This window comes from Sphaerodactylus townsendi, linkage group LG03 (genome assembly GCF_021028975.2).
Source record: "Sphaerodactylus townsendi isolate TG3544 linkage group LG03, MPM_Stown_v2.3, whole genome shotgun sequence".
NCBI lineage: Eukaryota > Metazoa > Chordata > Lepidosauria > Squamata > Sphaerodactylidae > Sphaerodactylus > Sphaerodactylus townsendi.
The window spans coordinates 136,202,534-136,227,404 of NC_059427.1; the positions used below are offsets into that span (position 1 = coordinate 136,202,534).

Sequence of the window (24,871 nt, forward strand, 5' to 3'; positions counted from 1 at the left end):
AGCCGCATCATGGAGGGGCCAGGGACCACCAGCAGGTTGGCCTCTGCTGAACGCAGGGGCCGAATTGGGACATAGGGGGTAGCTGCATGTGTATTGCATACGCTGGATCTAGGCCAGTGGTGGCGAACCTTTGGCACTCCAGATGTTATGGACAGATCTAGGCTTTTAATTCTCATGCTAATTAAGCATTCCAAGTAAGTATTCCAATAAGCAAAGCACACATTAATGCATCCATTTTGTCAAAATGGGTAACATTAAAAAAAAAGGAAATGTTATCTTACCAGTCTACTATGTTGGTGTAATTTCACTTTTGTGTGCAGATTTTTTTTTAAATTTGCTCATGCAGTTCCATCCCTGATATACAATTTGCCTTTTATATGAATGTCTCCTAATTACATCTCATGCAGATGATGTGTTCATTTTCAGTTCAAAGCGCCAAGCTTTTCTGTTCTTATTGGTTAAGCTTTAATCCAATCTGTGGGATTTAACTGTATGGTGTTATAATTATACAGTTTGCTAAAATGTTACTTGGGTAGAAATTAAATGCATGTTAAATATGGTCCCCAGACCCCAAGTCTACTAAGTCTGGGCTTAATAGAAAAATTTCTTGAATGTTATAGCGCCAGAGCATAAGGGAAAGCCAAAGAGGGAAGGGAATAGTACATTCAAATTCTATGGTAGAATTTAACAGAGGAGATTATATAAATACACTTTATTTGTTTCAATTTGCATCCCTTAATCTTGTATGCAGAATGTCTGTCTAGGCTTTCACATTCATGATTTTTAACATTTATATTTACTGAAATTGATGTATCTAGACTTTCCAAAAAATTACAAAAAATATGAAATATACAGTGTGAAAGTTAAACACAAATTGCATCAGAAAACACTCAATAAATAACTGAGGAACCCAGTATTTTGGGGGGGAATGTCTAGGTGGAAGGTTGTTGCTTGATGCTTGAAAGTATTTCATTAACATTGAAAATTGGACCTCTCTGTGGAGGACATTCTAAAGATGGGCCCACTCCACACAAGCCAAAAACAGTGCCCTAGGCATGGTAAAAACACTGTTCCTGGGGCACAGTTTGCATGACTGTTGCCTCCAAAACAAGGCAGCATCATGCTTCCCTCCCCCCCTCATACACCACTGACAGGAAAAAACACTGTTTTCAAACTCGCTCAATGAATGAAGTTTTTGAAAAATAGCGTTTTGCACCTGGTGCCATGTGAATAGCACCAGGTTGGAGACACCACTTTTAGGAGCCTCCTGTTTTTTTTAAAAAAAACCTATGTTTTCTCCCTGCGCAGCTCCACAGGGATGAGGAGGCATGCCCACGCTGCCCGCCAACCCATAGGGCATCATCATGGCTGTGGGGGCATGTCCCCTCATCCCTGTGGAGTTCCGCAGGGAGAGAAAGTAGGAGGTGCCTCCATGTGGAAGCGCCTCTGCAGGCCACAACAGCTCCGGGGCCGTGCAAATGATCCTGGGGCTCCACCGGCATCACATATGCCAGTGTGCAGCCGCTTCACTAGCCTGTGCAGAACAGGCCATGGAGAGTAACAATTGAAAAGGTCCTATCTTTAGTCACCACATTTTACCCCAGGAGAAAGGAGCATCTGGAATGTGCCTTCTGCTGATGACCTCTGTAAAGAAGTAGGCTTATATGTGAGATACTCTGTGAACAGGTTGCATAAAAAGACAGCTAGCAGCACAATCCTCCTCAAACTGGCAGACCAATTAAGATATACACAAGTAGATTTATATCTACATGAGATTCTTATTCAATTTGTGGTCTACTAAGAGTCTCATATCCCTTTCACATGTACTGTTGTCAAGCCAGGTGTCACCCATCCCATATTTCCGTGTTTCATTTTTTCTTCAAAAGTGTAGTATCTCACATTTATCTCGGTTGAAATTCATTTTCTTAGTTTTGGATCAGCACGCTAATTTGTCCAGTTCATTTTGAATTCTGACTCTGTCCTCTGGGGTATTAGCTACGACTCCTAATTTGGTGTCATCTGCAAATTTGATTAGCATGTCCTCTATTCCATCATCCAAGTCATTGATAAAAATATTAAATAGCACTGGGTCCAGGACAGAACCCTGGGACCCCCCCCCCCTCTAGTCACTTCTTTCCAGGATGAAGATGAGCCATTGGTGAGTGCCCTTTGAGTTCAGACTTGGTGTCAGGGGGATGCTATCTAGGTGATCGAGATACATTCCCAGAATGGTGCAACTGCTTAAAATACCAAATTGTCAGAAAGATATACGTAACCAGCCTGCTATATGTATCCACTCCCATCTGTGCATTCTTCCCTTGATCTTTACTTTATGGCTTCACATGCTTGTAGACAACTAGGCTTCCCTTGGCTCTCCTAGCCCATGGGAACTGTGTTACATCCATTATCTCATAGGGCAGGAAGCCAGGTGGCTCTCTCTTGCTATCTGCCATTGACCTTGAGGCACCCTAGCTCCAAAGACTGTTTTTCACAAACTCTTGGGAAAATGGGGGGGGGGGGTTTCTCCACGGTGAATAAAGGGAATTGTGAACGCCAGCTTTGTCAGAACTGGCTTGCAAGTATGGTGCTTTGATGCTGTGAAGAAGGTCTTTGGCATGGCCTGGCTAAAGGCATAAACTATGAGACCCTTACCCCATAGAAAAGCTGTAATACTGTGTTTATGTTTCTACAGGAAATTAAATTCCCCGGGACCACATTCTAAAACAGTGGTGGCGAATTAGTTATGATAGGTCACCATATGAATTAGTTATGATAGGTCACAAGAGAAGAGCCTTCAATAAAGAGAGATTAATTGGCCATGCTGGCGGGGGATGATGGGAATTGTAGTCCATGAACATCTGGAGTGCCATAGGTTCGTCACCACTGTTCTAAAACCTAACTGTCAGTCCAAGAAGATGGATCTGGCACCCAAAAGAGAGACAAAAGGCCATATAACTCAGATCACAAGGATTGGGAGGAGATTCCATTCTTTTTGATTACCCTTCAAACTAGGAAGAGGCATGCTAGAACTTGGAACTTGAATAATTTTTTGTTATTTTTTCTTTTCTTTTAAATAAAATCTTTGAAAAAGCCAGCAGTTTCAGAGTATCTGGATTTGAACCCTGTTCTCTCTGTTAAGTTACAAGAAAGAGTTGACCCCACACCCCTGTTTCTTTCACAGATGCCTACTCAATAAATGCTACTGATCAACACTTCAGAGTCTGTTTCTTGGCTTGAGGTTCCAAGACCTAACACTTGCACACAAAGCAAAATGGTCTGATGTGCCACCATTGGTCTAGTTGACATGATGGGGTTTGCCTGTCTGATATACATTGTAATTTTTCCTGAAAGATCATCAACATCCCCACAACCTTTTTTGAAACTAGCTATCATTTTAACTGAATGTAAAAACCCAAGACCTTAAGAGGGTACACCAGACATTTTTTATGAGCCTTTTGTTAATTTGAGTGAATTTCTGATTATTCACAGCATCATGCTATTGTGATGAAGTCCTTGACCATACCTATCAAATGTATTATGATCTTTTTTTCTTGCAGAGGAGCCTCTTTTCTGCTCAGCGCTGAGGGAATAACAATTAATTCGCACAAAGTAGCGAGTATGCAGATTCACTTAAATGCTTATGTTTCTGGTTGAATGTCAAGTCTTCAGATAAATCAAGGCAACGATGGACCCAGAATAATGAAACAGCTACTGAAAAGCCTTCCAATCAGCCTGAGAATTACAGATGTATGTGTGCTGTTTATTCCAGTTAATGTCAGAACCTTACAGAAAAATTTGGACAGGCATCTGCCAGAAATGTTTCATTACAGCTTTTTCTTTCTTGGAGCAGGCAGTTGGATGACAGGGTCTACTAGATGGCTAACATGATGGAACAAATATATGGATGGGTTGAATATGGGAAATGAACATTCAGATCTCGACAAACTATGAAGTTACTTAGGTGACTGGCTTGAGCAAGTAATCTTGAGCGTGATCTATCTCACAGTTTGATGTGGGCATTTTCATAAGGGGAACAATGATCAAATAAAATTGAATTTTATAGGACAGTTGTGGCGAACCTATGACACTCCAGATGTTCATGGCCATGCTGGAAGGGGCTGATGGGAATTGTAGTTCATGAACATCTGGAGTGCCATAGGTTCGCCACCGCGGCTATAGGAGGACACAGGAAAGCAACTTTCCATAAAAGCGACAGTGTTGACAGTGCTGAAATTTTAATTATGAAAATTTAGGCAGTTTTACTTTTTCTCTTTACTTTCATACAGCATTGTTTATTGGCTGTATTATAGTATCTGTCTCACTTTTCACACACTGTAAAATCCACTTAACTGGATCTTGTAATTTGTCACATCTCTCACACAAACTCATTCACTCCTGAAGACACAGAGGTTCACACCCTCTAGTTTTGTGAACGAACTGGAATTTGACATGAATAGTATTAGGAAGCGAATTTGAAATGATATGAACAAACAGAAGAAGCTGCTAAAGACCTGAACAAAGCAAGGAAAGAATGGAAACACAAAGCTGGCCTTGCCTTAGAACAAGGTGACATACAGGCCAGGCCTAAGCAGAAAGAGATCCTGATGTTAGATAGGTAGACAGACAAATACAGTAGGACCTTTGCAATTTGTGGATTTTGTGACTCGTGATTTCACATATTCATGATCTGATTGTGGTGTGGTTTCTAGCCTGTGTCTATTCCCACCTCATATGAACACACATGAATCCACAGTATGCTGAATCAGACCACTAGTCCCTCAAGGTCAGCATCTGAATCAGACCATTAGTCCCTCAAGGTCAGCTCTCCAGGGTCTCAGGATTTTCACATCATCTGCAACTCAGTCCTTTGAACTGGAGATGCCAGGGATTGAACTTCTGCGTGCAAAGCAGATGCTCTTCCATTACATGGTTAGATTTTGGTGTTGAAATTTATTTATTTATATATTACATTGTTAAACCGCCCTCCCTAGGAGGCTCAGGGTTGTTTTGTGGTTGTTTTGCTACTGGGAGGCAGTGATCCTGGAAGCGGATTTCCTGTGAATGGGCCTACTGTAGATTTAGATGTTTGCTCTCTTCAGTATCAGAAGTTCTACTGATATAAATTAAGCTTACCCTGGACTCCAGAGTCTATAGTGTTTATATATGAACAGTAAAAACAAATGGAACAATAGAGGCTTAAAAGAATATTATTTACCAGGTGACATTATTTACCTCCAGCTGCCCACTTCTGGACTATTGACTAGCCTGATCTTGTTCAAGCTCAGAAGCTAAACAAAGTTACCCTTGGTTAGTATTTGAATGGTAGATCTCCAAGGAATACCAGTGGAGACAGGCAATGGCAAGCCACCTCTGAACATCTCTTGCCCTGAAAACCCCACCAGCTGTTTTCATAAGTCAAATGTGACTTGATGGCAAAAAAATTGGCAAACAGTAGCTCTCTTTGAAACTTTAGTTCAATGTATGCAAACTTTTTTTTAAGGAGCAGCAGTGGCGTAGGAGGTTAAGAGCTCGTGTATCTAATCTGGAGGAACCGGGTTTGATTCCCAGCTCTGCCACCTGAGCTGTGGAGGCTTATCTGGGGAATTCAGATTAGCCTGTACACTCCCACACACACCAGCTGGGTGACCTAGGGCTAGTCACAGCTTCTCTGAGCTCTCTCAGCCCCACCTACCTCACAGGGTGTTTGTTGTGAGGGGGGAAGGGCAAGGAGATTGTAAGCCCCTTTGAGTCTCCTGCAGGAGAGAAAGGGGGGATATAAATCCAAACTCTTCTTCTTCTTCTTCTTAAGCTGAATTGCTTTAACACTGGGGTGCTGTGTGGTTTCCGGGCTGTATGGCCGTGTTCTAGCAGCATTCTTGCCTGATGTTTCGCCTGCATCTGTGGCTCTGAAGATGGATCCTCTTAAGATGCCAGCCACAGATGCAGGCGAAACGTCAGGAGAGAATGCTGCTAGAACACTGCCATACAGCCCGGAAACCACACAGCACCCCAGTGATTCTGGCCGTGAAAGTCTTCAACAATGCTTTAACACTGCTTAGGTCATCTTGGCAAAGAAACACTTAGATGACTAGAGAACTAAACCAGATGACAATGTTGGTCAAGGTCCAGTATAGTCTAAAAGAAAAAGAGTTGCAAGTTGTATAATAGCTCCCATCAATTAGCTCCCCAAAAATCTTGATTAGCATTGGTGTTAGATAGGCTGAAAAACACACATTGAGCACATTAAAAAGATGTGTTGACTTCTGTTGGAATCCTTCTGGCCTCCAGTCCTCCGCACTTCTCTTAATCTTTAACATCTTATAATCATTCAGTGAGCTAATGATCCCTTTACATCAAGTGTAATGAGTTTTCCCACTCTAGCCTAGTTTTTGTCAAGGCTTTCATGTAAGTTGTTAATGAGTGCTATTGCTCAGAGTTTTTTGCAAGTGAAAGACAGGATACATCTAGTGATATAATGACAAGCAGTGGCTAATGCTGTTCTGTTCTGCTGAAGCACAGAATACCAGCAGTAAGAGGAGTTAAGAAAGATGAATCCCTCAAGCAACAGGGAGGCTAAGAAAGCATGCTAATCAGAAGCAGACTGACAGCCTCATTTCATTACTTTTCAAACAATCTCAGATGGGCATAGATGGAGAGGGAGAAAGGAGGGACCTGGTTTACCTCTTGAAACATTCCAGTTACACTCATGCAGGAAACTACTATTCTATAACAGGCCCTCTGATTTACTTGGTAGCTGAGAAACAGGGCAAGGATGTCAATGTTTATCACTAGGGTTGCTCACTAGCTGGGCAAGCTGGGGGGTGGGACAGAGTTTTAGGAGGGGAAGGTGCCCAGCAAGGATGTGATGCCATAGAATCTATCCAGTGAAGCTGGCTTTTTCTCAAGGGGAACTGATCTCTTGTACAGATCAGCTGTAATTCCAGGAAAACTCCAACCCCCACCTGGAAGGTAGCAACACAGTGTGGGTACCCTGTGGCTACTCTGAAATCAAGCCCTCAAAGAAACTTCAGGACACATGCACTGAACAGAAGACGAACATGGACATTTCTGAGGGCAGGCCTAAAAAACAACAACCCAGGACTGAAAAGGAGGACATGTGGCCCCTCTGCTTAACACTCCATCAGGCCTGAGAAGGCCCACTTCCCACGGATCACTTCAGAGTCCATTATAGAATTATGTAAACTGGCATACAGGAAAACCATTTCAACATTTTCTTCTTATACATGGCTTTTGTCCCCTCCCCACCCATGAAGTGAATTTATGATTGTGATGTCTGAAGTGCTACATTCCAATATTCAATTATCTCGGCCTAACACCTCAGCATAGACCAGATCTCAGCATTTCCAGAAACACAGTTTGAAAGCTATTGCATCAGGCCTTGCCAACCACTAGCCTGCTTCTTTTAATTGTACTGTAAGGCTGAGAAAACGTGACACGTTTTGCAATTACACGCAGTCTCTTCTGTTTTCTTCTCCACCCGCATGTTGTATGAACTACGTTTGGAAAGACTGCGCCTAAATATCATGCAAGTAAATAAACAATTAGCTATTCATTACTTCACTTATAGTCTGCCTTTCTCTCCAGTGGGGACCTGGAGTGGTTTTTATCATTTTATCCTCACAACAACCCTGTGAAGTAGGTAAGGCTGAGTGTGTGTGACTGGCCTAAGATCACGCAATAGCATTGGCATATGCCTACTGAGGGATGCGAGATCTCCCACCCTCAGCAGATATTCCCTATTGGTACTCCAGCAGCTGGAAGGAGAAAAAAAAGCAATGGTATGAGGTGTCTTCTGGTGTATGTGCTTAAAGTGGGCAACCTTGGCACCTTGGTGAGAGCTTAGCAGAAACTTGCTTCCTCAAATAATCCATTACCATAAAGCAACTGTCCCCAACCTTTTTGAGCCTGCAAGTATACTTTGCGTTCTAACATGGTGTGGTAGGCACAGCAATTCAATGCCTGCTACAAAATGGCTGCTGCAGGAGACAAAGCCATCCACAAAATGATTGGCACAGTTTAACTTCAGTAACACAGTGCAGATCTTTGTGTTGTGACCAGAGCTGCTGCCAAAGCAACATTTTTTAAAAATCTGCACTGACAATCAAATCTCTAAGAGCATTCAGAATTGTAGCTGGGCAAAAGCCCTACCTGGCTTCACTCACTTCCTAGAAAGACTTGGCGGATGCCAAAAGATATGTTGTCAGGTGCCATGGTGCTCATAAGCATTACGTTGGGAACCAGGTTTAAAGTAATATATGTGACATTCTCTGCTTTACTGTGGTGTCAAATTTGTAAGTTTTGAGAAAGGAAAGATGATTATTTCACAGCAGAAGTTGGCTTTGGCATCTGCCAGTCTCAGCCAGTGGTGATGCAAGCTGGAAATCCCATGCCAGGAATTGTTGTAGACCTGGCTACTGCATTTATTATTTGAGGAAGAGAGAGGAATTTTGGGCAACTGGTCAGGATGTCAGACCAGGACAAGGAAGATTCAGGTTCAAATCCCTATCAGCCATGGAATTTGCTGGATGACTAAGCCAGTCATTCTCTCTGGTTCCTTCCACACAGCACAGGCATAGTGGGTTGCAGTCGGGATAAAGTAACCCACTCTTCTGTTTACCCATTTGCATGCCTCCGTGCAGGCAGTGAACGGAGCCCGTAGAAACAATGTGGGTTGCTGTTGCAGGTTGCTGTTGCTGTAGGCAGGCAGGCATGGACCTGTGTGGCTACATAGCTGTGAGGCGGAACCTTTAAAAATGGAGGTAAGCACAGCCACTTAAAGCACTTCCCAGCCAGCCATTCACTCATGAGTGGCCGCAACCCACATTAAAACAAAAGAATTGTGGATAGCGATTCGAATGACCCATTTTGGGGGAGATAACACGGGGCAGCCTCGCTTCAGGGGCAGGAGCCATGCCCCCCCCCCCCGAATGGGTTTTTTCCTGCCCTAGCCCAGGTTTATTGACACTTGCGGAAGGGTCCTCTCAGAGGAAACATTTGTGGGGGATCTTCATGGAGAATCTGCTGCAGTACACAAAATGGTGGATGTGAGCAGTGGAAACAAAAGCAAGAGGTCTGGGAGAACTAAAGTGTTTCCTGCCTGCTTGTGTTTGCTCAGCAGGCAGAACACGTCTTCAGCCCAGGTTGGGGAAAAAAAGATTGTCTGTTTAGCAATTTTTGAAAAATTCTGATTGAGAGAAATATAATGGGCTGAACTCACTTTGGGGAAGAGAGCTGTGTAAAGTTCTTCCCCAAAACGCTTTACATGACGTCTTAAAGGAGTTATATTTGTGCTGTGCAGAATTCACTCCATAGGTGTCAAACTTGTGGCCCTCCAGATGTTATGGACTACAGTTCCCATCATTCCCTGCGAGCATCATGCTGGCAGGGGATGATGGGAACTGTAATCCATAACATCTGGAGGGCCACAAGTTTGACACCTGTGCACTAGACTCAACCATCTCACAGGTGAAGTTGCCAACCTCCAAGTGGGACTGGAAGATCTCCTGGAATTACAACTGAACTCCAGACAACTGACCTCCAGATCAGTTATCCTGAAAGAAATGATTGATTTGGAGGGTGGAATCTATAACCAGCTGAGGTTGTTCCCTTTCCCAAACCCTGCCTTTCTCAGGTTCCACATCCAAGACTCCAGGAATTTCTCAACTAGAGTTCATAACCCTACTCACATGTTGTTAATAGGCTAAAACGGATAAGAGAAGAACTTTGTATACTTGAGCAATCTTGATGAAGGGCAGTCTAAAAATGCAACAGAAAAAAATATAAGAAGAGACCCAAACAAATTGATCTCATAGGTGATCTCAAAAGATTGTTGTTGGATCACAGCCGTTTGTTGTGATGTAAACTCATTGTTATTATTAACAATATTCTTCACAGTATTTACTTCCTTTTTGGAAAATACATTTATAATGAAAGGATTACTTTCTAGAAAAGGGTACTTTAAGTAACTTTCTGCCTTCACCAAGCAGATAAGTAAAAATTACTCATTTGTGGCGCTATAAACTCCTCATCTGTCAACTCCCATAGCATGTGTTTCAGAGCCAGGTTGTGTTGTTTGCTGCACCATTCTTTCAGGACTGCCAGGTGCAAACCGTCAATAGATGTCACACTTGGACTTTTGCTGATGTCTCCCAGTGTACAGATTATGTAGCAGCCTAGAATAGAGCTCCACTACAGCGCAAATTATTTATCTGAAAGCTGCAGGCTTTATATGATAAAATCAAATCTGGGAAACATTTGATCTTGCGCAGCTTTTATGATGTTCACCCACTGCAAAGTATTAAATGGGGGGGGGGGGGGGGGGAAAGAAAGAAACAAAAGGCAGCATGAATCTCAGTTGTTTCTTATTTGCTAAGAGCCTAATGGAAGTCTTCAGTGCATGTCATATTCATCATATGTCAACAAAACATTAAATGGATTTTAGTGACTTTGGCTAAATATGTTCTTTTAGTAAAGAAGAAGCAAAGAACAATGATAAATAGTTTATGACAAATAGTGTTAGGTACAGTTAAAACATGGGGGGGGGGCATGAAGGGTACCATCAACATGTAGTGTTGCTAACTTCCAGATAGGGTCTGGAGATCTGGAGTTGCAGTTGGTTTCTAGACAACGAAGATCAATCCTCCTGGAAAAATGACTGCTTTAGAGAGAAGGCTTTATGGCATGATATCTTGTAACTGAATTGGTGGGCCTATAAAAGGTTGGTTGGCTAGTGTGTGGGAAGGAGAATAGGAAGCAGGGGAAGGTGAGGTTATAGGGGTTTCCAGAAAGAGAAACGTGGAAATAGTGTGGAGAGGGAGGTGTAGGGGAAAGTGAGATGCCCCCACAAGTCCTTACAGGTTTCTCATTGCACACTTGGGCACAGCTCAGTCCAGTGGCTGGAACTGCACAGAATTTCTTAAAAACAGACTTCCAGGAGGAGGGAAGGAAGCAAACTGGGTGTTACATCAGCATATGAAGTTTCCTTAATGAGTCGTATCCTTAGTCCATATAGGTCGATTCCACACAGCATAATTATACTGGGTTACATTCGGTATTTAAAAATCCAGGGATATTTTATCCCGGTTTCTGCCTTCACATGGGTGCCCATTTCCATGAAGGAATTGAGAAGACCTGGAGGAAATATTCTGATTTCTTTCATATGAACCTGGCTTTTTTGTTTTTACAATGCAGTTGCAGCATGCATGCTCAAACATCCCTGCTGTGCTGCATTCTGATTGGCTGTCCCCCCACCCCCAAGGCAATGCTGCTGATTGGTGGATCCACAGCAACCACAGGAAAACTAGGCAGGACACTCCCCCCCCTTTTCTCTAGCTTTGGAAAGGAGCTGGTGCAGTGAGCAACACAGCAAGCATGTTGGGCTATACAAAGTAAAAACGTTTGACCAATACTGGACAAAGCACTTCTACATTTAAAGGTGTGCAAGAAACAACAGCATGAGACCCTCACCCCCATATACCAAATAACATTTGATTGGTCTTTGAGGCTTCCCCCCTCCCCCCAGGACCCCAGTGGAAATGTGAGCCTGGAGCTGTGGGGTTGGGATCTCCAGGCTGTGCCTTAGCTAGTGGGAAGTGCTTGGTGACAGCGAGTGGGAACAGGGCAAGCGCTCATGCTTTCCTGCATGGGCTCACTTGCCTGGCTCCTGGAAGAGCCGTCAAAAGGCAGAAAACTTGCTTGGGGAATGTTTCAGAAAGGGCAGGATGCAGCTTAGCAAAAATGAAACTGACATGATGCAAGGAGGGGAGATCAGGTGGCAGGGTGGGAAAAGTAAATCAATTTTGTTCCCATGGTGTTCACTCGAAGCAGATTCAATGGGGAATTCTGGAAAAAAGATCGTGATTTTAGAGGTTTTTTAAAAACCCAGAATGAGGGAAATATTGTGGGAAAACCCCGCTTTAGGATCAGGAGCCGTGCGAACTTCTTGGACAAACTGGGATATTTCCCTTGCTCAACCCGGGATATTTGGACTGTGTGCAATCGACCGTAGTGCAGTACTGTCTACTTGGCTTGGCGGTGGTTCTCCAGGGTCTCAGGCAGATAAAGGACTTTCTCAACACCTGCTAAATTAGATCCTTTTACTGGACTTGTCAAGGACTGAACAGGCACTTGCTTCCTGCAGAACCTTAATGTTATATCTGCATCATCTGATCATCAGGCCTTTAAAACTTTTTGGTCCATTCCAGGCTAAAATGCAGGATTAATCTGTGCTATCTGGAAGCCATGTATATGATACTGTTGATATCATTGTGGCTGCCAACATTCTGAAAACTATCCTGGCTGGGAGGCAGAGGATCGAAACATGCATACCCCTAATAGTCTATCAGGAATGATACTGAGCAATTTTGAACGAGAGCTGATGAAAAGATGCATATGATAAAATGGACTTTTTTCATCTCGGCAGTCTCGGAGATAAAATTACATCTTTCCCCCCTTATATTCAGAGTTGCTTTCTGAAGGGAATGGCATAGGAGCATAATTTTGGGAAAGGGGGGGAGAGATTTAGCCCAGGATAAAGAAAGGGAGAGTGACAAAGGATGCTGGTGTTTTGAAATTCAGAGGGGGGCTTAAGATTTCTGAACTTAAATTAATTTTGCAAGGAAGAAACAACAACAAAGGTCTCCAGTAAAGAACTTTGGAATATTAGCTAGGTCCCCATTCCAAGCTTTAAAAAATGATAAATCTTTGTCCCTGAAATAGCATCTTTTAATGTTTAATTTATTTTCTTGAGCCCTGAGAAGGTCTTCCTATTTATGTTCTTCAGCCCCTGAAGGCTAATAATTTATTTTCTTCTGCTTCAAGAAGACCTTCTTCATTTATTTTAACATCCCTGAGAGCAAAACTTTTTTTAAAGTCCCTTAAGTGTACAAAAGATGCAGTGTTGACTATAAAAGCAAAGATAAATGGATGTCTACAACCTGACATCTGTTCTTATCACTACCCCTACTGATTTACTTCTCTAAGAGGTTCCATCTGTTGGCCAAATGAAATAAAAGATTGACACAGCAGCCAGTTTTCAAGGAAAAATCTGCAAAAATAAGTAGCAGGTGTCAATTATTATCACTTGTATCATTCATAACTAGGGGTAGCAAATGACCTATCGGTACAATGTGTCTATTTGAGAACTGTCAGAGGTACCCCATCCCCAGAGGCTCAATCCAAAGGTGCTACCATCCAATAACAGGTGTGTAGGAGTGGGAATCCAGCTGTCCCAACATGGAATCTGAGCTTGCTTCCCCTGTCCACCTTTCCTGAGCCACTGAATCTGGCTCCCACACCCAAGGCTAGCTGGGTGTATGTAAGGGGGCGACCTGAACCAGGTCTAACTGGCACCATGCCCCATGTCATACAATGGGGCATAATTCCATGGACGTATACCTGAAAGAGCTCCTTTGACTGGGGGCAGGACTGCCAAGAGCCACCATTTAACATACAATATGAAGTAATTATACTAGAACCAAGGGGCATTCGTTGAAAATGCTGGGGGGAAGAATTAGGAGTAATAAAAGGAAACACTTCTTCACGCAACGTGTGATTGGTGTTTGGAATATGCTGCCACAGGAGGTGGTGATGGCCACTAACCTGGATAGCTTTAAAAGGGGCTTGGACAGATTTATGGAGGAGAAGTCGATTTATGGCTACCAATCTTGATCCTCTTTGATTTGAGATTGCAAATGCCTTAAGAGTCCAGGTGCTCAGGAGCAACAGCCACAGAAGGCCATTGCTTTCACATCCTGCATGTGAGCTTCCAAAGGCACCTGGTGGGCCACTGCGAGTAGCAGAGAGCTGGACTAGATGGACTCTGGTCTGATCCAGCTGGCTTGTTCTTATGTTCTTATGTTCTTATAGAGTATCATAGCTCTCTAGTATGGGTTTTTTTAATGGAAATGACAACTGCTTTTCTTTCGTACGCGTTCTTTTCCATGTGTGTAGTAGAATCTGCAGCCTGAGAATTCACCTCATACATCTGATCAAATAGATTCTGCCTATGAAAGCTGGAAATACTAGAAATTTTTAGGATGGCTCAAGATTCCTTTTTGGTTTTGCCACAACAAATGAACACAGCTGTCTCTCTCTAGAATTTGTGATTTCCAGTTATTCAGTTCTGGCAATTATCTCACTAGTCTTAGCTGAAGAGTCTGTTTTCTCAACTCAATCTTTATAACAATTCAAGATCAGAGAACAACACAGCAATGATATGTAGTCTGCAGTGATGGAATTAAGCAACACTCAATATAGGTAATACACAACAATTAAAACACATAATAAAATACTAGGTTATTAAAGCTGAACAATTTTCTGCCTTAGTGAACATGCCATAGAATAAAACCTTGTTCCTTTTCAGCATGGGTTGAGTTCTGGAAGAAAAATACTTTTGGGCATGCACAAAATGCCTTTCTCTGAACATTAAAAAAACTGCAATCTCCTTTCTTCCCACACACTTTAATAATTCAGAAGTGTACTTGATGCATCAGAAGCAGTAGGATCACTGAATAATATTTTTAGGTCCCTGTGTGAAAATGAGAGTGGGATAACTACATGCTCTGTATCTTTCATAAGAATAAAACAAGAAGCTTGTTGGATTACAACAAAGGTTTCTCTAGTCCAGTGTCCTGTTTCCTATGCTAGCTAGCCAGTCAGATGTTTCTGGGAATGTCATTAGCAGGGTATAAAGGCACAAAGGGGATCGTTCCTCCATTTCGTCCACTTACTCTCCACCCATTTTGCTCACTCTCTGCTTTCCCTTCAATATTTGTACTTCGGTTGTGAAATAATTTGGCACACCTCTACTCCCCCTCCCCCCTGTCTCTTCAATTGCATTTATTCCACATACTTACTGAAAACAACCGTCCCCATCAACCATTTTTTCCCCTTCGCCACACACACAAAACCATGCCAAGCTGATTGTGCGTTCTTTGTCAATTTCACTTAGTATTTATGAGTGAAATGCTAAGGCAAAGAAACATTATTAGGAACAAGTGTTGCTCCTAACTGCAGACACTTTGCCATAGTGTTTCACTCACAAATACTGGGCAAAATTGAAAAAGAGCATACAATCAGCCTGGTGTGTGTGTGTGTGTGTGTGTGTGTGTGTGTGTGTGTGTGTGTGTGTGTGTGTGTGTGTGTTAGCTCACTAACACAAAGGGACAGGGTTGACAGGGAGGAGCTGCAGCAGATTTGGGGGGAAAGGCATGGGAGAAAGAAGTGTAAAATTCAAAGCACACACTGTGGAGGAAAATCCTGCAGATCAATTGACAGTAAACCTCATGGCGAGCTGTAAGTGCATAAATGGCCATAGTGTAAAAAAGTTGCAGCTACTGAGAGATTTCATTTAAAGAAACCTTGCCAGAAGAGGGAAATTGCTACCAACTGTGTCCAGTATGTGAGAGACCTGGGCTCCCCCCCACACACCCCGTTTCTTGGCTCCTGCTCTTGTTCAGCACCACTGGAATCACTGGCTACAAGGGAGGGTCTCTTTGTGCTTTGAAGAACTGGGCCCTTTAAGACAGGTGGGAAATCTGGGCGTGCTCCTGGACTCTGCTATGACACTTGAAGCTCAGGTGGAGGCAGTGGTCCAGATTACTGATTCCCAGCTACCACTGGTTTACCAGCTACAACCCATTCTGGACAGAGACTATTTGGCTATATTAATCCATGCTCTGGATTAATCCATGCTTCAGATTGAACTATTAGTAATATGCTTTTACGTGAGGCTGCCCTTGAAGATAGTTTGGAAGTTGGAGCTAGTGCAGAATGCAGCAGCAAGACTGCTGGCCGGATGCACACCATATTCCTCTTAGCAGAACTACACTGGACGCCAATTTGCTACCAAGTCCAATTCAAGGTGTTATCTTTGACTTATAAAGTCTTAAACAGTTTGGACCCCATATCGAGCTGCCCATGCCTTAAGATCAGTAAAAGAGGTCCTTCTGGTGATACCACCACTTTCAGTGGTAAAAAAAAGGTGGAGACCTGTAATAGGCCCTTTCAAGTGGTGGCCCTGAGACTGAGGAACAATCTCCCCCATGAGGTGCATCAAGCATCTTCTTTATATGCATTTAGAAAACTAGTAAAGACACGCCTATTTCCCCTGGTCTTTGGGTGAAGATATGGTTTCTCCCTCTGGTAATATGAATTTTCAAATATTTTTCATGAATTTTTAACAGATTTTATTAATTGTAGTAAGTCTTGTGAATTGTTATAGATTATTGTTGTAGATATATTGTACTTTGTTTTAGGTTTATTGATATTTTATCATTTTTATCTTGTGTTGTAACCTACTCTGAGACCTTCCTGTATAGGGCAGGCTAAGAATGTAAACAGACAAATAAAATCTCTGTTAAAAAGGGTGGCAAACAGCACCAACTAAAAATAGCATATGTTTGCTTGCTCTGCCTTGCCTGTACCCCTAGTGGCTGCAGTAATAGTAAAATAAATGCATTGGTTGAATGCAGGATAATCCTAGCTTCACTGGGCCCTCGAACTGACTTGGGACCTGGGAATTTGAACCCTCAGCCCCTCCAATTGGGACCCCTGATTGGTGGGGCTGGATGCTGGTTGTCCTATACTGGGCTGTTAGCACACTCCTTTGCTAGGATGCCCCCTTGCTCGCAGGTGGAAGACAGGGGATAACTGTGGCTTTGGGTGCCTGGCACCTGCCTCTCTATTCTCTCTGGATCAATTGACCAAGCAGCTATGGAAACCATTGCCTTGCAGGGTCAGGGCCCTATGTAGCGACAGCAGCAGTAGATGCATTAGTTGCAGGACACTTCCACACAGCATCAGTAAGTATATTTGATGGCTACAGCATGTGCCTCAGAAGGGTTGCCTATACTCATTTGCCCTCCGATGACACTGTAAATTTTCTGGTTATGGGCCTTGGTAGCCCTGCTCTGGATAGCCCAGGTTTCATCAGAAGCCAAGTTGCTCCTGCTTAGTATTTGGAAGGTAGACCACCAAGGACTCCAGGGGTTGCTATGCAGAAGTAAGCAATGGCAAACCACCTCTGAATGTCTCTTGCCTTGAAAACCCTACCAGATTGCCATCAGTTGGCTGTGACCTGATGGATAAAACCAAACAAAAAGACAGTAGAGGGAATCCAGAGAAGAGACTTGATTTGCATGAAATTGAGGAGTTTTATCAAACGAAGTTTAGCTGGATTGCCCGTTCCAGTCAAAAGTTCTCAGCACCTTGGGCTGCCGCACAGATGTTTTGCTGCACTGAACACTTGATAGTTATATATTTATCAGTACAGATGGAGATGAGGCAGCCATTGTTTCTCCCCCAATCTCTGTCATATTGTTTTCTATAAAGAAACAGCCAGAAGAAGATAACGAAGTGAAAGAAACGGTGGCTGTTCATCTAGGGGCTGCTTCAGCAGGGAACATAAAGCATCAGTCTGTGAGCTGCAATCTCCCAACAATAGGTGTAATGCCCTGTCTTGTAACTCTGCACTGGTACAAAAGTTTGTCCTCCATTTTTTTCTGAAAACATTCACTCTCCTGATTTGGTAATAAGCCTGTTTGAAAGAGACAGATGGTTGGTTTAGGGCGGGGTCGCCTTTTCCACCTGATTCTCTTTGCTGTTTGCCTCCAGTGGCAGACTGTATAGTTCAGGCTCTAAAACTCCTTGTAAATTTAAGGTTAAAAGAAGCTTGTAGCTGGCATCTTTGAGCTGCTGGATATGATTGGGTAAGTTGTTGATATGATATGGTAGTGTTTCATTTAAAGGGGCAAAGGTAGATATATCCTTGGCTTTAAACAAGATTTCTTGTCTTCACTCTTCCAGAAAATAGCAAGATCATTGAACCTTTTAAATTCGAATGGATGAATAGATGAAAGAGACACTTTTTTTCTGACAAACCAGGGCTGCTTGAAGAATTTCCTTGTTTTCGAATTTTCTGATTAAAAAAATGGGAGAGGGGAGTATCTGATGAGAATTCTCTTGAGGTCTTTGCAATTGCTGAATGAGGCACAGGAGTTGAAATTAACTATTTCCCATCAAATGCAGACAATTTTACTGGTCTAAAATGGTGAAAATAACTTTGCTGGAGCATTTGAAAGAACCACTGAATAGAGAGACTGGAATATCCTCCCAGTAATGAATGACAAACTTCTGGCATTGTAAAAATAGTTCATACAAAGCTGCCAGATTCTGAACCAGTCGTTCGTCAGACGCTATCCTGAGTGGAGGCATCTTTCACTGCTATTTTCTTCCTCACTAATGAGAATGCTGAATACTATTCACCTCCAGAATTATCCTAGTAAGATACCTGTTTACTTTTTTGGAGCTTGCAAATTTTTCTTTCTGTAAGACTTCTTCTTGCTCTCCCTGTTCTTATTCAAAACCAGTTCCTTGCCAGTTGCTACACTGATATCCAGGTTCATCAGTTTGAATCTGCTAGTACATTTCTATCCTATCTTTTTTCTTCTTTTTAAAATAATGTTCTTTATTAGAAAATTTTTAGGCAAAGTTACAGTTATCTTTCTTCTGATGAGTTCCAAACAGGATTCATGGTTCCCCCTCCTCCATTTTATTCTCACAACACCAGTGTGAGAGAGAGATACAGAGAGAGTAGCCTAAGGCTATTCACTGAGCTTTGTGGCTGAGTTGGAATTAGAACCTGGGTCTCTAAGATCCTACTCAGCACTTTAACTACTTCTTGGATGTCTCTAGTATCATAACAGAAGACATTTAATGCACAATCCTTACATGCTTGAAGTTCTTAAAATGAAACAGCCATTGCATAGTAACCATTGTGGATTCAATTACCACTTGGGATAGATTTTGAAATTGGCCACTCTCTTTATGCAAAGGTGCATCAAATATTTAAAGAACAGATTAATAGTTGACCCACCTTGACCTGGATGGCCCAGGTTTGCCTGATCTTGTCAGATCTCAGAAGCTAAGCAGGGCTGGCCTTGGTTAGTACTTGGGTTGCCTGAAATGGTAGGGTCTGTCCCTTTTTAATATGGGAATTAGTATGGGGCAGATCTAGCAATGCAAAGGGTTGAGTTTATGGGTTCTCCCACCAAAGTTTAAGAGAGTCTTTCTCCTTAGAAAACTGCAGGAGACCAGCAGTAAAGTTTAACTATTTTTAGTAGAAAGCAAAATAATAAACTTATATACGCAAATGGTAAAATGCACACAAACAGAGAGAGAATTTGGAAGAGGCCTAAGATTTAAAAAGAGAGGAAGGATAGATTGGGAATAGAATAGGTTATTGTAGGGGAGGCTGATACCTGTCCAGAAGAAGATGAGGTCCAGAGGGGCTGAATCCAACACCTGCACTGAATTCCAAGAAGAAGGGGTAGAGTAGCACTGGGTACAGTGCAGCTAGATCAGAGTTAGGGTTGGTAGATCCCAAAAAAATTCATGCCCTGTTCGGGATCGGGCCCAGTGCAAAAGTATGAGCTTGGATCCCCCATGCTCCGAGCCTACCAGACTCGGATATCCCCGATTTTCATTAGCATCCGAGATTCTCGGATACTTTTTGTGTGTGTTTTCCTCTTTTCCTCTTCTGTCCTCCCCCCCCTCCACCTTGCATTCAACCCTCCTCTCCTCCCCAACATCCAACAACTCCCCGCCACAGGGCTCTTCTCCCCCCCTTTCTCCCTGGCGACCGCCTCCTTTGCAACCAACCTTCAGGCGGCCGAGCGCAACAGGGCCGCTTCCAAGGTGCCCAAGCTCGGCAAGACGGCAGCAGCACGCGGGAAGAGTATGAAGAAGACCTCGTGGATGAAGGAGCCTGCCCACCGGCCCAAGGAGCAGTGCTGCAGCAGCATGAGGGGAGCGGCAGCAGCTCGAAGGAAGGGTGCGCGCGCCTATGGAGCCCATTCCGCCGCCGGCCTCTGCAGAGGCTCACCTAGTGGCGCCATGGATCATCTCACTGCCGGTGCCCAGGAGAAGAGCACATTGGGCGCAGCACAGCCCACAGAAGTGGCGCACGGCAGCGGCGGCCCCCGCAGGGGCTTGCCCGACGCCGAGCTTCCCAATGCTCCTCTGGCCTCCTCTACCTGGCTCGGCTCCCCTCCCCTTCGGGGGCTGCTGCCACCGCTGTGCACCGCGTCCGTGGACTGTGCTGCGCCCGACGTGCCCTTCTCCTGGGCTGGGCACGTCTGCACCGGTGCCCAGCCCAGGAGATGGACACGTCGGGCGCAGCACAGTCCACGAACGCAGCACGCGGCGGCGGCCCCCAAAGGGGAGCCGAGCCAGGTAGAGGAGGCCAGGGGAGCATTGGGAAGCTCAGTGCCGGGCAAGCCGCTGCGGGGGCTGCCGCTGCCGTGCGCCACTTCTGTGGGCTCTGCTGCGCCCAACGTGCCCTTCTCCTGGGCACCGGCGGTGAGATGATCCACGGCGCCACTAGGCGAGCCTCTGCAGAGGCCGGCAGCGGAATGGTCTCCATTGGCGCCCAGCGCCGAGCGTCTCAATACTCCCCCTGGCCTCCACCCGGCCCCCCTCCCCTTTGGGGATGTGGACGGAGCCGAGGGCCAGCAGGGAGATTATAGTGGCACCAGTCCGCCGCTTGGGGAAAGCCCGATCCGAACGCATGGCGTTCGGAAAGGGCATAGTTCGGAGGGGTCAGGGTCGGGCCCTCGGCCCTCTGAGACCTTCCAGACAGGCTCAGCTCGGCCCGATCCAAGGGTCGGGCCGAGCCGAACCGCCAACCCTAATCAGAGTTCAGTCCAGAAAATACTGAGCAAAATTTGAGCAGCCTAGATATTGCATCAGTCTAGTAACATTCAGATAGGAGACCACTAAGAAATATCTGGGATATTATGCAGAGGAAGGGAATGGCAAATCCCCTCAGTCTCTGGCCTTGGAAACTCTACTGGGTTGCCATAGGTCAGCTGTGACTTGATGGCACTTTAGACACACACACTATTTGATCTTGACAACTGCTGTTCACTCTGATGAATAAAACAATACTGCCATGGAGGCAAGGGTTTTAGGGAAAGCAGGAATCATGCCAGGCAGCCTAGTCATCCCCTATAGCCAGCCAGCAAGGTTAGAATATCAATGGTTAGAATATCAGATCTGGAGGCCTTGATTCAAAACCTCACTTTGCTATGAAGCTTGCTGAGTGATTTGAGCGAGTCACTCTCAGCCTAATTGACCTGATAGGGTTGCTGTGAGGCAGTGGTGGGATCCAAAATTTTTAATAACAGGTTCTGATGGTGGTGGGATTCAAACAGTGGTGCCGCCACACACACGCACCTCCAGTCCCTATTGGGCAAGGAGGTTGCTTTAGTAACCCCTTCCCGGCACTCAGAAAAAATTAGTGACCACTTCTAGAGAAGTGGTGAGAACTGGTTGGATCCCACCTCTGCTGTGAGGGTAAAATGGAGGAGGAAATAAAATGTATCTCACTTTTAACTCCTTGGAGAAAGGGCAGAAAAAATGGGCTAAATGAAATAAACAGTACCATCTGGGTTATAATTTATATGCACAGATGATGTTGAATGATGGTGTGAGCTTTGCAAATAAATATTTACCCAAATTGAATGCATTTTGAGTGCCCATTTTATTTTGGGTGCTGTGACAAATGCCCATATTTGGGAAGGGGTTTCCAGTGAGAGACTGCCCTGAAAGTGTTAAGTCCTGCCCAGTCCTGATTGGCTGGAGGAAATTGCCAGGGAGAAGAAAAGGAGGCAGCTGGAGTGCTGAGGGCTCTTTTTCATTGGTTCGTGCTTGGACCAGGATCCAAAGCAGAGAGAGCAGATCAGGAAGGGAGATCTTTCGCTGCTTGTGTGTGCTGACAAGAAGTCAGATTGCTCTAGTCAGGCTGAGGAGGCTTGATAGAGTGTGAGGGAAAGCCCTGGGCATGGAGGAAGGTGAATCCGCCACTCAGGTGCTTGGCAGCTTGGCTGTCCAGACTAGTGTCTGTCCAACCCCAGTCAAAGCCCAGTCAGGAGAAGACCAATCCATAAAGGGGGCAGTTAGGCCTTAACAGGGGACTGTAAGGGAAGGTGGCGAGTGTTGAGCCAGAGTCCTTCCAGTCTTAAGACTTGGGTGGTTGTGTGAACTAGAAAGGGTGTGGATCAGAGAGAATCTAGTGTTTGTGTGTGCACCAACTAAAAGCTGAAACCTCTGTGAGAGAAAGCTGAAGTAAAACAGAACCTGTGTGTAGGAGAAAGCTTAAGAACCAGAACCTCTTTAAGAAAAAAAATATATTGGCCACCTGCATGTGACCAAACAGAAAACTTTATTGTAACTGATTGATTAACCTCGCAAGTAGAAGCTCTTTACTTTCTGTAATCCACAAGCGTTTAAAACCTCTCAAGTCAACTGAGAAGCCTTCAATTCTAGTAAAATAAACTTTCTAGTAAGTCTTCAATTCTAGTAAAATAAACTTTACAAAATCTGTTTCCCGTTACCCGAAGTTCCAGACTACTTTTTCAGTGTGCCTACAAAGGGAGGTGTCTGTCAGCATTTGGGCCAACACTCTCTCATACAGAGTTTCCCCTCCATTTTTGTCAGAGGTTCCTTCTTTTATTTTAACTGGGGAGAGTTGGAGGGAGACAGACTCCAAAAAGGGAGTCTGAGCCTCCACACCCAGTTACAGGTGCCATACTCCATATTTTCAAAATGCTGATTTGCAGACCATTTAAAATGGACAGCGTTTCTAATGCCTTTGCTTCTATGTAGTCCCCACCTTCCACCATGTTGTTTTTGTTTGCTCCTCTCAGTATTCTTCCATTCCCCCCCTTCTTGTCTCTGAGCAGATTGTGTATATATGTCAAGGTGTTGGTTCCCTAGGAAACCACAGGAAATTTTATTCAATAACAATGTCATGTTCTGGAATGGGTTTCTGTACAAACATCAGAGCAGACAGGTGACAGGATAGAAAAGAATAACAAAGAATCCAGTAATCCCCTGGTTGCAAAATGCAAGCAGAGGTATGGAGCCAAATTCTGCTGCCCATCTGCTTTAAGACAGCACACAATTAAAAACCTCCTTTGATTAGCGATGCCTTTTCTTCATTTTGGCCATTCAGAAAAAAAATGCAGTTTTGCCAGCTTTGAAGGACCTCTGTAACTATGAATTAGTTCTGTGCTCCCTAAACAGAAACAAACCAAGGGGAGGGCATACACACTTTGTAGACTATGGCTGATTACACACGTCGAGGTTCCCGCAACTTCAAAGAGAATTGTCCGGGGAGTCATTGTTTTGCAGCATGTTCGGTATTATTACCCATCAGCTGGCTTTTTGCTTGTGTCCAGGGGGAGGGGCAATGTTTCACAAGTTCTCTATTATGCATCTTCCTCTAGCCTTACTCCAATGAAGTTGCTCTTAAATGGAGGAAGGCTACCTAGCCTGGATGAATTTCTTGCCTCCTATGCTATGGTGCTTCTCAGTGTTGTTCTATAACTATGCAATGTGCAGAGAGAGAAGAAGGAAACAAAAGTTCCCTCCTGGATCAGATTATCTGGTTCTGCACCCTGTTTCTCACAGCAGCTGTCTAGATGCCTGGAAGGCCCACTGAAGGGTTAAAGATGCCAGAGTCCCTGCTTCTGCAAACCCTCTCCAGCAATCAGTATTCAGAGGTATACTGGATCTGAACACAGAGCTTTCACTCCACTGTCACAGTGGGGAGGTTTCAAACCATCATGACAATTAAATGAAAGGAGCATCAGCTACGTTTGTCAATAAGGTTGCCAACTGCCAGGTGACACTTGAAGTTCTCCTGGAATTACAAACCATCTGCTGTCCCAGAGAAAATGACAAAGGACTGGATGGCATTACATCCCTTCGGAACTCTCTCTGTTCCTAAAATCCGACCTCCCAAGGCATTACCCCTCAATCTCCAGGAATTTCCCAAACCAGAACTGGGAACCTGGTATAGGTTCTGAAATGAATGTGATCAGCTAATACCAGTAATATCTTCATCGTCATTTATTTGGCATCATCCCTGAATGGTCTGAACATGACTAAAAAATAATAATTCCAAACGAGGGAACAGTATAATCCTTGCATCTGTTTGCAAATGGTGCTGTGCATGCTAATTAACCCCCCCCATCTACTTATTTGTTCTAAGCATAAATTATTTTAATATTAGTCTCCTACTTAAAGCACAATTAGATACTTGTTTCTAAATAATATCCATTATTTCCTGATTTAATTCTTCTTTAACACTATTGGCATTTCCCAGATGAGTTTCATGTATTAAGGGCGGGCTTAGAAGCTTTGCAAATACAAGAAACAGCTGTTTCTTTGTGAGCATTATGAGTCCTATGAATCCCTCCCTGCCTATAAAATGTAATCATCCCCTTTATTTCTAGAGGTACTAGAGGCACTTCCCAAATAACTGACAACAGGAAACAAAAGGTGGGTAACAAACCGTTTTATAACCTCATATAACTATGACCCCCATGGTGCAGTGCTTTTTCCCAGCCCTGTGTTTACACATTGAATAAAGAAGGATGAATGACAAAAAGAAATTCAGCCTAACATCTCAATAACAAGTCTTCCATTGACTAGTCATGAAAATGTTTTATGTAAGCTTCAGCTGAGAAAGACCAATGAAAAGTTTGTTATGGAGTAATTCAGGGATAACTGAGGATGTACAGTATGGTGTTGAGAGTCAGTATGGTGTACTGGTTAAGACCGGTGGACTCTAATCTGGAGAACTAGGATTGATTCCTTACTCCTCTATGTGAGCAGAGGACTCTTACCTGGTGAACTGGGTTTGTTTCCCCTCTACTCCACATGAAGCCAGCTGGGTGACTTTGGGTTTGTCACAGTTCTCTCAGAACTCTCTCAGCCCCACCTACCTCACAAGATGCCTGTTGTGGGAAGAGGAAGGGAAGGAATTTTAAAGATTTTTTGAGAC

General features: G+C 43.9%; 1 long non-coding RNA gene across 1 annotated transcript; it reads right to left on the bottom strand.

Moving 5' to 3' along the window:
- Positions 1-1,025: 1,025 nt before the first annotated feature.
- Positions 1,026-23,122, bottom strand: LOC125428514. Its single transcript, XR_007243858.1, has 3 exons — positions 23,111-23,122; positions 16,549-16,557; positions 1,026-1,136 (listed from the first exon to the last, which is right to left on the bottom strand). It is a non-coding gene; the product is annotated as an uncharacterized LOC125428514 (long non-coding RNA).
- Positions 23,123-24,871: the final 1,749 nt, after the last annotated feature.